The sequence below is a fragment of the Hipposideros armiger genome, unplaced genomic scaffold (assembly GCF_001890085.2).
Source record: "Hipposideros armiger isolate ML-2016 unplaced genomic scaffold, ASM189008v1 scaffold_315, whole genome shotgun sequence".
In the NCBI taxonomy this organism is placed as follows: Eukaryota; Metazoa; Chordata; class Mammalia; order Chiroptera; family Hipposideridae; genus Hipposideros; species Hipposideros armiger.
In genome coordinates this window covers 755,423-769,446 of record NW_017731665.1, presented here as the reverse complement: position 1 = coordinate 769,446, position 14,024 = coordinate 755,423, and the positions used below count along the sequence as shown (strand labels likewise).

Sequence of the window (14,024 nt, the reverse complement as noted above, 5' to 3'; positions counted from 1 at the left end):
ATCTGCCTCGCCCGGGAAGAGCGCAATGATGGTGCCAACTTGGGCCAGTGAAGCAACGTCCTCCACAACTAGATTGAAGAACAAAACGACAGCAATTTGTCTGTTTCCAATTCCCCAGCACTGTTCCCATCCCCCCAATTCCCCAATAAAAATCTTTAAAAAAAAAAAATCCAGCACTTTTAAGGGTACACTCCATACCAAGGGCCAGTTTTGCTTCCTTCCAGCAAATGGATGAGTTGAGGCGGTGCAACATGTTTTCTGCTTTAGGTAAACAGCCACTTGACTGGCCCTGCCCTGCTCCCAGGTTGGAATGGGGGGAGTGGACGTATCAGTTTACTAGGGTCATTTCTGGGCTCCAACTTACTGTTGATTATTGCTATAGACCCAGCTCACCTTTGGAATGGAAAGGCAGCAGGGCCCTGCACAAAGGGCATGGCCTTTAGTGCTAGAAAGATTTGGGTTTGAGCTCTGGAGTCCCAATTTAGTAGCTCCACAGCTGTAGTTAAGTCATAACCTCTGGAAAGGCTGTGTTTCCTCACCCATAAAACAGAGTAACAAAATTCTCTCTGCTCCACATTCCCAAGTGTGCTGTGTGAACTAACTGAGCTAATGTGTGTAATAAGTGTCTCATAAAATGTAACGGTACCTCAAATGCTGATGACCTCTTACTGAGGAAGTTGTTGGTGAAAATGACCAGCTGGGTGATTATGAGACACTGGGGAAGAATGTGAAATCCTGTGACCATAGATAATTCTGAGCAGGTCACACCTGAGGACTTCTGACTCAGCCCTCATTCTCTGGCAGCATCATGAAATGGGAACACCTGTTCTTTCCAAGGTCAGGCACATGACCACTGTAGCTAGAAAATCTACATTACAGATGCTGCTTGAGGGCCGGCCGAGTGGCGCGATGGTTAAGAGCTGGCTTGGGACGTCAGAGGGCCCCGGTTCGGATCCCACATATGAGGGCCAGTGACACTGCCCTCCCACCAAAAAAAAAAAAAAAACAAATACAGATGCTGCTTGATGCTGGGAGCAGCACATAGGGTGAATCAGCTCTTAAGTTAACAAGCCACTTGGTAAGAGGGACCTCCCAAATCTGAGGAAACCACATCATCTAGCTCAACAGCTTCTGACTTTACAGAATAAATGGCCTGAGGTCTCCTCTGAACTCTGGAGCTGCCACTCCTCAGGACGTCTTATACACAAGTTTCACCCCTTTCCTTTTCATCACTAGGTGAATTCAGTCCCACAGTTCATTAAATGGATGACTACTGACCTCTTGATAAAGAGCAAGTTCAGACAAGGAGTCCTGGAAAAGTGGGGACTTTAGGGACACAAAGCTCTTGCATCAGATTTACTAAACACAGACTTGCACATTTGGGCAACAAGTGACCAGAAAGAAAAGCAACTAATAACTAGTCTAAGTGCACTAGCCTCTTAGTAACCTCAAAAACTGACATTGCCCAGGAAATCTAAAACTTCTCTGGCAGGTTTTTCTTACTGGGGAGGGGGTATGCTTGTCTCTAGCATGTTCAAACACAACCAAAGCAGATACCAGGACAAAACCTAATTGGAAAAGAGCTCAGAGAGGGGCCAGGAGTCTACTGTTGCTGATGCTGACGATGAGTCCTGATGAAAAGCACTTCCTACTTCGAATGAAACATATACAAGACCCACCCTGTTCCCTGTGTGCCACCCCACCTTATACGAGAGGACCGGGTCTCAGGGCTGATAAGATGAAGGCTCTTTAGTCCCATGAGTAGCAGCAGTGCACGGGGGCTGAAGGCCTGACTGAATTCTAAAATGGTCAGGCTGGGATTTTATAAGAACAAAGCGTAGGCACCTGACATCTCACAAGGCTGGCTATATCAGAGAAAGTGCTGACGAGACCATGGGTCACCCTGAGGTACTGTCAGCAAAGATTATTCCAACTTTGGAACAATCTTAGAAGAATGTGTCCTGTGGACTAAGAGTCAGTCACGTTTTCTTTCACTCAAGTGCAACAATTGTCAGTTTCTCTCATAAACCATGACTAGGAACAGCATTTGAGGGTAGAGGGAGAGATTGGGTGATTAAGATGCTTCTGCTAAATTTCCATTTTGGAAAACCTAGGAGTGCTATGAGCTTCCAGGTGCTTTCCTCTCTATAGGCTTGAAAAGGCTCGATGGAGGCTTAGTAGCATACCTACAGGGACAGAAGGCTCTCAAGTTCACCCAGGAGAGGGCGGTGCCCAGGAAAAGCACAGGCTCAAGTCTAGCAGATCTGTGCACACCGAGCTAAGTCACTTTCAAGCAGCGACTCACTGACTATGCAGAAACTAAGATCAAGAGAATTAAGTAATATGGCCAAGGTCACTCAGAGTTAACTGTCAAGTTGGGACCACACCTGAGTCTTTCTGAATGCAAGGGGATGCCTCTCGTGTTCCCAGCTAACATGATGTGAGAGGAGTATGATGTTACCACAGACTACCAGTAACATGGAAAGCAAGGCCATGCTATACTGCATTTACACGTGCAGTTGGAGGGGTTTTCCTAAACCAGAATTTTTTTGTTTTTGTTTTTGTATGAAAAGTGAGCTCAATCCTATGATTTTTAAGTTGTAAATGCTTAGCCTCCCATTTGAAGGTTCACAAGTTGCTGCAGCTCGTCTGCATGACACTCACCTTGGCTCACTCAGATTACACGGCAACTGGAGAAGATTGTTTCCTGGCGAGCCCTGCTTTTGTTGAGCAGCAGGGCAGGCCAAGGCTGGAGATGGCTGGTCTCAAAGTTGGGGATGGCACCCCCCCCACTCTGTGCCTGAATGGAAGCGGCCAGACTTGGTGGACCTTGGTGGACAATGAAGCCAGAGGCTCTGGGGCATCCCTACATCAGGGGAGGTCACAATTGGGTCTGCACATCTCTATAGCACCCATTGCCATAGTAACTACAGAAAAACTGAAGATCTGATTTCAACAATGTGAAACCATGTCCTCCACGTACTGAGTGTTTAAAATCTCTTCAGTCCTGTCTGTCTACTGAAAATATATTGTCTTGTAAACAGCAGTGTGATGGACAGGAAGTTTAACACTAACGTCTTATAAGATTAACAATTCCATAGGCCAAGGCACTGGTCAATTTAACGAGGTGGCTCCTATAACTCACTTTGGACCCATCAGGGATCTTAATGTGTTTCCACAGGCCTACAAAGTGAGGTTATTATTCCCAGGCTTTTTCACAATGACTGCCTAGATTCTGGCAATGGGGGGAGGGGTGGGTGGGTGGAGTGGGGTCAAGGCAACAAGCCCAGACCAAGAACTGGGAACTCCAAGAGGCTGGCCCCATCCTACACAGGTTTGTGTCTATGGCAGCAACAGCTACTGGACTTTCTCAGAGCAAGAAGCTCACCTTTTTTTTTTTTTTTTCTTCCAGTAACAAATTACATACTTGCAAAACTCCTCAAAACTACACTTAAAAGGCAGAAAATCAAAGTGGCATAGTGATTACTTAGCATAATGCCCTTAAACTCTCTTTTCCAGATACTCTAGCTCTTCCACAAAGCCTTCTAAGACGGAAGGGAAGACATAATCATGTGTTACTCTGCTTGCTCTATTTGTGAAATTTCCACAGCCATGTGCTTTACTTTCTTGATCAGTATGACATTCCCAGGACACAGCCTCCCCAAGCAACAGTTGCTGGCGTAACTCAGCGTCTGTGAAAGTGCCATATGTGACTATTAATTTAGAGACAAATGTGTTTGTATTTCAGTATATATCCTATGACATGGAGACTGAACCCCTCCATCTGAAAGTTTCTAGAAGATGGGTTCAATAAATGTAACAGCAGGCACCTGCACAGAAGTCCTTTCTGCACAGCACAATGCCAAGGTGCTTGCTTATGTGACACCAAAGGAGTTGACTGAATTGCATGATGCTCTCTAGAGACAATCTGTGGGAGGCACTCAACAAACGTTACCTGAACTGAGCCCAGCCAAAAGAAAATCTACTGGCCACACACGGGCTGAGAGGCAGCACAGAGATGTGGTTAAGGCACAGGCTCTTATCAGGCACAACTCTGGTTCTTCCATATACCAGCTGGGGGCCTTGGACCAGCTACCTTACCTCTCAGAGTCTCAATTTCTTCATCTGTAAGGATAGTAATAATTGGGCAAGGTAGTTTTGAGAATTAAATGAGATAAATTACTAATAAAACTGACATCGTATGATACTAATTAATATATTAAAGAAAATGTCACTTAAAAGTTTAAAGTTAACAAATGTTCCTATATACTTTTAGACAAGAAATGGAAATACCCCTGTTTCTATGAAAAGTGATCAAATCTGTACCGGGGTCACAGACTTTGAGTTGAAGGCTCACTATGAAAACCTCTGTTTTTATTGTGAAAACAAGAAAGGAACAAAAAAAACCTTGGAATTTTTAGCAAAATAAATTTTGCAAAAGACCTAGAAGAACATGATCACCATAGTTCAAACCCTTTCAAGGAGAGTGAACATGAGTTAGGTGAAGGTCCCTTTATGCTACAGAGGGTCAGGATGGGGGACAGGGCATGTTACTGTTTTTCTTTAGAGCAGCTCACCACTATAAATAAATGTTTAGGTAACTGAAATTTTTATTTAATACTGTGATAAACCAGATTTGCATTTGTATTTCATGACCATCAATCCCCAACCCAGTGGTTCTCAGCTGGGGTCATTTTGCCCCCCATGGGACATTTGGCAATGTCTAGAGGTATGTTTGGTTGTTAGGACTGGGAGGTGGGCCATGCTACTGGCATCTAGTATGGGTAGAGGCCAGGGATACCGCCCAACATCTCACAATGCACAGAAAGCACAAGCACAAGTGCACATATCCACCACCACCACGAACAATTATCCAGCCTCAAATATCCATTGCACTGAGGTTGAGAAACCCTGCTCGCAGCTCAGAAGCAGTGCTAAGGTAGTTCAGAAAAGGACATGAGTCTAATACTCTTCTCATCCCTTTATCAGTTTACAGAGAGAAAAAGTGAGATTTGTTTGGGCAGATGCTTCATGCTATCTGTCACACCTTTTTCAAATATACTTTACAGAGATTTCAGGGGAAACTGAATTTCCACCAGAAAACAGAAGAAGCTGTTAGTTGGTAGGGCTACTTGGCACTGTCCACAGATGACAATGAAAAGGGTCACAGTACCTTCCTAGGAACAGGAGGACTGATTTATATTTGGATCCCTCAGAGGCAAAACCTTTAAAGCAAGCTCAGTAATGAAGCCCTTGACTTTCTGTATTTACTGACTTCTTTGTGGAATGAAACAAAAAACTGGGAGAAATCTCATTATCGTTTATTAGTCTGGTATCTAACTGACAAGTAGGCTAAGAATCAGGAGAACTAAGTTTTACTACCTGGTCTGTACCGTTCTCATTTCTAAAACGAGAGGCATTTCTCAGTGAGCTGCTGGGAAGATGGCATTTGACAAGAGGCAGAACAGGAAAAGCTGTGGGCTTCCCCCACCCATTACAGCCAGGGCCGCTCTCCTGTTCCTTTCTATACTTCCTCTGAAAATGAGGCTGTGCTGCTTCTAAAAATACGGTCTAGAAAACAATGAGGTTGATGATGTTGGAAGCCTGGTATTACACCAAGAGCTACCTAGGGAAGCCTTTTATGATCTATTACATAATAGCACTTGGGTCCTGTCATAGTATTTGTTTACATGTCCATTTTCCAGATAACAGCTCTATTATCTTTGTCACCTACTGCCCAACACAGGGCACCCACCCACCTAATCAGGGTTTGTTGAGTGACTGAATGATTTTCAGAACCCAAGGTGTTCTCAAAATCAAGGTATTCTCAATGAGCAGATGACAAGTTAAAAGTGAATCCTAGAAGTAAGAAAAATGGCTGGCTAGTGAGTAAGCATTTTTGAGCATTATTTTTATTGCAAACATTGCTGCTGATGGGGGTTGTGTGGGGGAGTGAGACTGGCCTCGTAGGGGGCCAAGCATGTGAGGCTTTGTGCTCAAATAACTCACTGTTTCATATTTGAAGAAGAAATTTGCATTGCATTGGTTTTAAACTGGCTTCCTTACATTCCACAGCTAGATACAGCCACTAGATTTTAGATTTTATTTTACACCTTTTAGATTTTATTTTAAGGACTCTGAAAGCCTGATTAGGAGAACTGCTCTATTCCCCCCACACTCCCTCCCCCAGCCCCTTTTAAAAAAATAAATGGATGCAAAGTTTAATAGTCAAAGAAACAAACACTTGCCAGCACTCCCCGACCCTACCCAGGCACAAACCATCTGTTACTTCCTGATGTCCACCTCTATGAAAAACCTTTATTCCCCCAGTTGGCTTTAAAGAAGAGATTCGCAGCAGTGTTCTTTACTTGTTTGTTCCTCTAGGGGAGGGGTCAACCTGAAAAAGGCAATAGCTGTACAATCTCATAACAAGACCACATCCTGTCTCCAAGCACATTTTGGAGGAAATACATCAAGGCATTAGGTTATCATTATCTCAAGGGAAAAAAGCAAAATGCTACAGTGATCATAATTTATTGAAAACAAAACAGCGGTTTGCCACTGTAAAATTGAGTAACTTCCACTTTCATGAGGCAGCCCCACAAACTACATGAATTAAAGATATATAAAGTGGGTGCTTCTAATTCCCAAGAGGTCCTCAGAACTGGTCAAACATCACTGTCTCTATTAAGTGACAATAGAATCAATAATTATTATCAAGAAGAAATTCAAATAGCCCAGAATACCTACTGTCGACTAATGACATAATTAGGCAATAATGAATGAATCACTTAGGAAAAAAGAAGGTAGACAAGACAGGGAGGGCAACTGTTGAACAGTTTATAGGCCAAGAAAGGCAGAAAATCATGTGCTCCAGGGCTCCTACAGGTATGCTCAGCCAAACCCTACACAGAAGGCCAAGGCATAAAGCCAAGTACAGTGCCTGGAGTGTCCATAGTTGAAGTGGTGGAGGAGGGCTGGGGACCCAGGAGCTCTGCTCCCCCAGCATCCTTGGGGAACTCTAAGCTCGGCCTAGTTTGATGGCTGTGGCCTAAAGGAGCTAGGACACTTGCTCTGAAACAGACAGCTTCCATTTCCCACTGCATGTGCTAAGTGACGGCAGCTCTAGGACAGTCTCTTAGGCCTGTTATGTCCAAAGCAGCAGAGCGAAGCCAGTCCTGGATTAGCCATGGTTCCCAAACCTGCCCAGGGTTTTCTAGCTACTGGGCCAGGGCTCCATATACTCTTTCATACTTTGTTTCCAATAATCCAGCACCTTCTTGAAAATGTCCTGACCTTCTAAAAAGCCTCTGGTTTCTTGCCTTCAACTCACCCAATCCCCAACATTCCTACTTAGCCCTAGCTCTGTATCAGCCACAATTGACTATAAGGTCCCTGAGGACATACCTGGAGCCTCACCCACACTAGTCAGGGAGGGCGTTTAGTTGCCCTGTTTCTGGGAAACAAATTAGAACACTATGAGTATGTGGGAACACGCTGTCCTTTGCACAAGCACTCATGCAAGTCTCATGACAGTTGCTGTTCAGTAAAGACTGTTTGCAAAGGAATCTTATGGTTTCAGTCTCTCACCTTCCACCCAGATACCCTCATCTAAAGATACAAATGCAGAGAAGTACACTTCTAAAAATGGGTAGGAAGGGTATTTGCCAGAAGAGAATAATCATTAGCCTTTTCTTGGGTTGCAAATCCCTTTGAAGGCTTCGCACTCTCTCCCCAGGACATACATATATTTTTTTAAAAGTGTTGCCTATGCCATTCCAGAACAACCAGACCCCTACTGTTCACCTGTGGGCCCCAAATTCAGGTTAAGAACTTCTATTCTAGGGCCAGCCGAGTGGCGCGTTGGTTAAGAGTTGGCTTGGGAGCGCCTGAGCAGCAGGGCACCAGTTCGGATCCCACATGAGGGCCAGTGACACTGTGCCCTCTGCAGCTAAGATGGTGAAAAACAGCTCGCCCTGGAGCTGGGCTGCCATGAGTCGCCGGCAACGGCGTAGGCTGCAGCCCCTGCTGTAGTAGGCTGCCATAAGCTACCGTGAGTGGCCAGCAGCCGGCGTGAGCTGCCGTGAGCCACCGTGAGCAGCCAGGGCAGCTGGCGAGCAACTGCCTCACCCAGGAAGAGCGCAATGATAATACCAACACAGGCCAGTGAAGCGACGTCCTCCACAACTAGACGGAAGAACAAAAGGACAGCAAGTTGTCTGTTCCCCTTCCTGGATTCCCCAACTCTGTTCCCCTCCCCCAATTCCCCAACAAAACCTTTAAAAAAAAAAAAAGAATTCCTATTCTAAAAGAGTCTCTTTATGAGAGACAGTCTCTTTGTGGGTACTATCTTTTAGGTAAGACCCCTCCCTGAGTGCTTATTAAAGAGAGGTATACCCTTTTTTTTGGCCTCCTTCCTTTTCTCTTCCTACTCTTTAGCCTGACCCCAGTAGGTTCAAGATCTGTCTTTTCCATTTCTCAGCTATTCACTTCCCTGACCTCCCAGAATACTGAATGTCAGAATGATAATCGTAAACCTTACAAAGTAATTTTACTGTTTGCTGTCCCCAAGGTGACTGCCATCTCCTAGTGAGCAATGACTACGCTGGTTTGCTGCTATTTTTGCACACCCCCTCATTGCCAATACTCTGTATACCATAGAGGCAATACATGCTTGCCAAATCGGCAGATATCACTGCTTCTTTATCCTTCTACTTTTAGGCATTTGTACTTGAAAATTAGCTTCTTTAAAATCTTGGCTTATGCCATGGAAAACCAAATGCAAAGGCAAGAAAGCACTATTGACTTTGCAAACACAAAAAGGCTTACAAACAGAACGAACATGACATTGAGCACAGACAACTGGAAATTTTGCTGAGATCGACAGAAACCCAAGTGTGTGGCAGAGGAAAGGAGTGTTTTAAAAGTTATTTTCCAATTATTGGGATACCAGCTATTACTAAGCAAAAGAAGGCCTGACTCTCCCCTTGCCTCCCTGTAGAAAAAAAACCCCAAGAAGAGAGTGTTAGGCCACTTCACTATGTCTGTTTTTCTCATTTGCCTTCAAACACTGCCTTCCCAGCCCACACTCAGTTTTGCTGACTAATTCTTTCTCTTCACCTGCCTGCCTGCCCTCCTCCAGGCTGCCCTGGAAATAGTTCCAGGTGATCACAGTTTCTCTGCAGCAGCCTGTAGTGGTCTTGCCAGAGAGAACAGCAGACCCAGTATCTAAGGAAGTGGATGACTACGTTCAGGCATGTGACATGCCATATTATCATCAACAAACATTTATACTGTTCATGGGCTCTGTGACTACAATAAGGCATAAGACCATGTAGCTTCAAGTAGCTTTCAATCGAGAGATCGAGAGAAAGAGAGAGAGAGAGAGAGAGAGAGAGGGAGAGGAACAGCACAATAAGGTATACCATAGTAGAAATATAATTTTGTGCAATACAGAAAACAGTGCTGAAGATACAGCCTTATATTCCAGATTTTCCAGGACAGTTCTGATTCAAATATCCTGTCGCAGCAATCAATTCCTTCAGTATTACCTGTATGCTCAAACTATGGGTCCCAGTGTTTGGCATAAAAAATATGATCAACATGAGGCAGGCCAGCCAACTGGGTCAGCTAAAGGCATGATGGCAGATTGTTTACTCATGTTAATGCCTTCCCACAGCCCTCAAGTAATTTTGGGATTGAATACAATACAAGACAGTGAAACTTGAGTTTTCTGAGACTGAGAGAACTCATCAGGAGAAAGGCAGGAAGCTGGGAGTATTTAGAAAATGTCAGGCAGGCGGAGTGCAAGACACCTGTCTCTGTTACGCCATTCTTCTCCAAAGCCCTTTTAAAGTTACTTAGAACTATAACAATAATTAGGCCTATGATACTCCTGGGAAGGAAACAAATCTATTCGTGTGACAAAAATTAATTTTTTTTCCCCTAAACAGAGAAAAGAGAGTATCTTCTTGCTTGGCATCTGGCATACAAGCTGACAGCAGTTATTGCCATGTAACAATCACCCCTTTCTTTCCTCTTCTGCTCTCCCTTTCCTCATGTATCATGCTCGCTTCTCTACCCTCTTGCCAGTCAACTCCCTCTCTGTCCAGCTTATACTTTTAGACAACAGGGCTCTAAACAAGAATCACACGGGAAACTGTAAAAACACAGATTCCTAGGCCCAATCTCAAACTTACCAAAACACAAAGGTTTGGAAACCCATCTATCAATAAGCGGCACTCAAGGCACCAAGACTTTTTTTAAGTTTCATCAAGTATTAACCTAATTTTTCAGATGCAGAAACTGCAGCTCAAAGGGTTTCAATGTTTTTTTCATGGCCAAAAATATACCACCACAACTTCCTTTTTTGGGAGAAGCAAACTATTTGTTTTTCACTCTAATGTAAACGAATATGTATGTATTTGGATACATACACATACATGTGAAACAAAATTGTCCTGTGTTGAATAGCTGTTTGAGTGAAAAAATGGTTACAAATTTATCGATTAGCTTAATTTTGTACTTAACAATTCAATCGTTTTGAAGTACAGTCAGCGTATCTGTAGACTTTACACAGGGTGAGATACTCAAGCATACATTTGAAAAAAAGAACCCTCCTTAACATCACATCATTGAACAGCAAGAATACCCACACTCTGATGCAATTCCTTTTCCATACAGATAGACAGCCCTTGGATCACTATTAAAATGTCTGCTTTAAGGGCTGGCCGAGTGGCGTGTTGGTTAAGAGCTGGCTTGGGACGCCAGAGGGCCCTGGTTCGGATCCCACATATGAGGGCCAGTGACACTGCCCTCTACAGCTAAGATGCTGAACAACAGCTCAACCTGGAGCTGGGCTGCCATGAGTCTCCGGTGAGGGCATAGGTTGCAGCCTCTGCTGCAGTGGGTTGCCATGGGCTACCGTGTATAGCCAGCAGCCACAGTGAGCGGCCGTCCAGAAGCCGACGACTGATCTGCCTCACCTGGGAAGAGCGCAATGATGGTGCCAACTTGGGCCAGTAAAGCAATGTCCTCCATAACTAGACTGAAGAACAAAAGGACAACTTGTCTGTTCCCCTTCCCCCAATTCCCCAATAAAAATCTTTTTAAAAAAATAAATAAAATAAAATGTTTGCTTAAAAAATATATATCACATAAACTCATGTTTGCTAAATGCCTGTTTGCTAAAATTATATCAAAGTAACTTTAAAACCGACTCACTGACAGAAGCCTCATGAATTTAACTGCTGTTTTGAAATGCTTAGTTAACAGTTCAGAATATTGCCTTGTACAAGGTCTGAATATAGATGTGGTTGATGTGACAATCCAGAACAAGTTCCCAGCTCCATTTCAGTTGGCCATGATCACAATTTAGATGCAATCCTCTGATGGGCTGTTTGTAAATGGATTCCCTTTACAATAGCTGTACACCTTTAAATTATCCATTGTGAACTCCACTAACCACTGTTATTCTTTTTTAAGAAATTTTATTGGGGAATAGTGTGCTTTTCCAGGACCCATCAGCTCCAAGTCAAGTAATTATCTTCAATCTAGTTGTGGAGGGTGCAGCTCCTTGGCCCATGTGGGAATCGAACCGGCAACCTTGGTGTTATGAGCCTGTGCTCTAACCATCTGAGCGAACTGGCAGCCCGCATTGTTATTCTTAAATGGAAAGACATTGGTCATTCAGAGAGGATTTCTTGCAAAATATATAAATTCTCCCTCCTAGAAGAGTGATACTCCAGTTTTTGGTGCAATACTGATCAGAGCCCAACTGTACTATGAAAATAGTCAGCTTTTAAAAGAAAATAAAAAAACTAAGGTAGCCCAAAGGCCCCAGCTGTCCAGTTTTGCTTTTTGACAGTCTTGATGAGGGGTGAGCTAAAGAAAATGAATACTTTATTTTCTGTAACTCGTCTTCTTCGCATTGTCATTTCTAGAGTAACTAATACTGACTCTAGAGACTCACGGCATCTCACCTTTTTGGCCCAAGCAAAGGGAACAAGCAAATCAAGTCAGACAATGAGGAAATCACAGATTTTCCTCTTCACAACCCGTTAGATAAGGTCACACAATGAGTGTGTGTTTCCATGACCCCTCACCAGTGTTCTGGCTTAGGCACTATATTTGAAAACTTTTTCCAATTTCACCAAGTAAACTTGTGTTTACTTGCCCAATTGAACTGTGAGCTCCTGGTAAACTTGTGATGTTTTGTCTTATGATGTTTCTTGGAAAAAAACCTAATGAATAATGCACAGATTTACTAATGTGTATTCCTCATCTCCCTCCTCCCAGAAGAAAAACTATAATATGGGAGTTAAATTTTTAATCAAAACACACTGGTAAACGCCATACCAGAAATTCATATACACAAAATCAGTAAGCTCTTGTTTCCTCTACTTGGGAAGGACAGCTTAGGGGGATGGGGAAGACAGCTTAAATAACATAATCCATTTCCAAATTCTACAACTCTGTTTAGAAAGAGCATCCGATCTGGACGCAGACGACCAGGTTCAAGACCATCTGTGCCATCTTCCTGGTTATGGGATGCAGATCAATTAACTTAACCCCAGTCTCATCATTAACCCCATTTACAAGCGGGAAAACTATCACCTGGTTTTGGAAGGGCCTGAGAGTGAGAGGGCTTCCTGAACTGTAGAGGACGGTGTTTTGTTTCGTTTTTAAATCATGCTGCACCTTGTCTGGTTCACAGAGCCATAAACAACACAAGAACGACGACAGCCACAGGCCACAACAACAGGTTCATCAGAACCAATTTAAATGGCATGACAGACAGGCCTTGTGCTGAGGCTGGGCAAGGCGGTCATGGCAGCTTTTACGGGGCAATTAATACACCCAGAGCACTGTGCTTATGAGGTGACAGGTAAACTCCCTGCCCAGACTAACCGGCTGCCCCTGGCGTTGATCCCTCCCAATCCGACTCTCTGCACCATGGCGGCCGCGGGTCACTCATGAAGTCATTAGAGTGACTGAAAGGTCCCTCTGACTAAGGTGAGTCAGGAGGAGGAAGGGCAGAGCCACGGCCCAACACAAGACAAGCCACCACGCCGGGCACCCATCTCCGGCGCTGGGGCAGGTCCGAGTCCTCGCAGGCCCAAGATGGACGGACGTGTCGGCCGGGCGGTCAAAAGCTGCAACCTCCGCCGAGAACGCCAAGTCCACCGGCTGCGACCCCGGGGTCACCTCACCCAGCGCAGTCGCGACGCCGGGAGGGGGGTACCCAACGGGGCCCAACGCCAACGGGCCGCAGGGTCTCCCGGGCCCTGGCAAACTCAGTCTACCAAACGGGGTTCCCCCACGCCCAACCCCCTCCCGCTCACCCCGCTTCCGCCGCCCCCCGCCCGGGCCCGCTGGGTCTCCCTCAGGCCGGCGCCGGGGGCGCAGCGGACTGCGGCCTGCGGAACCCAGCTCCCGAAGGCCCAGGCCCGTCAAAGCCCGCCGAGGAGCCTGAAGGGAGTCCCTGGATGGCGGGGGCCACTCACCAGCCGCGGGTCTGCTTCGTCGCCCGTCTGTAGCGCGTTCGCCAGTCAGTCAGTGACTTGCTCAGGCGCCACCGCTGCAGCTAAGCGAGAAGGCGGGCGCGAGGGCGGCCCGATGTGCGCACGCAGCGAAGGCGGGGCCTGCGGAGGACACGCCTCTGCGGCGGGCACGTGGCTCCTCTTCCGATGCCCAAGTCGGCGGGTTAAGTTGGGGTGCTTCCGAATGCTGTCAGTAATAAGAGCAGGTGTTTATGAGGACGCCTCCAGGCTACGCGCTGTTCTTGCCCAATGTCACCACCTCTTCAGGCTCATCTCCCGCTGGGCTCCACCTGTCCTTTCTGTTCCAGCCACACTGGCTTCTCGTCATTTCCTTAACCGTCATGGACTGGCTACAGATTAAATGACTGGTAATGTCCGGTTTTGGCAAAAGTGTGGGAAATCTGTGGTGTTTGTGGGAGTTATTAGGTGTCCACAAAAGAAATTCCAAACCTAAAAAAATAGTTTAGAGTTTATTAGAGCCAA

The 14,024-nt window shown here is 45.3% G+C and overlaps 1 protein-coding gene across 1 annotated transcript in view; it reads right to left on the bottom strand.

The window, feature by feature from the left end:
* The window catches only part of HMOX2 (heme oxygenase 2), a 35,309-nt gene extending 21,681 nt beyond the window's left edge, over positions 1-13,628 (bottom strand). The window contains exon 1 of the mRNA XM_019660260.1: positions 13,506-13,628. The gene's annotated coding sequence lies outside the window, so the exon portion shown is untranslated. The remainder of the gene's footprint in view (positions 1-13,505) is intronic.
* Positions 13,629-14,024: the final 396 nt, after the last annotated feature.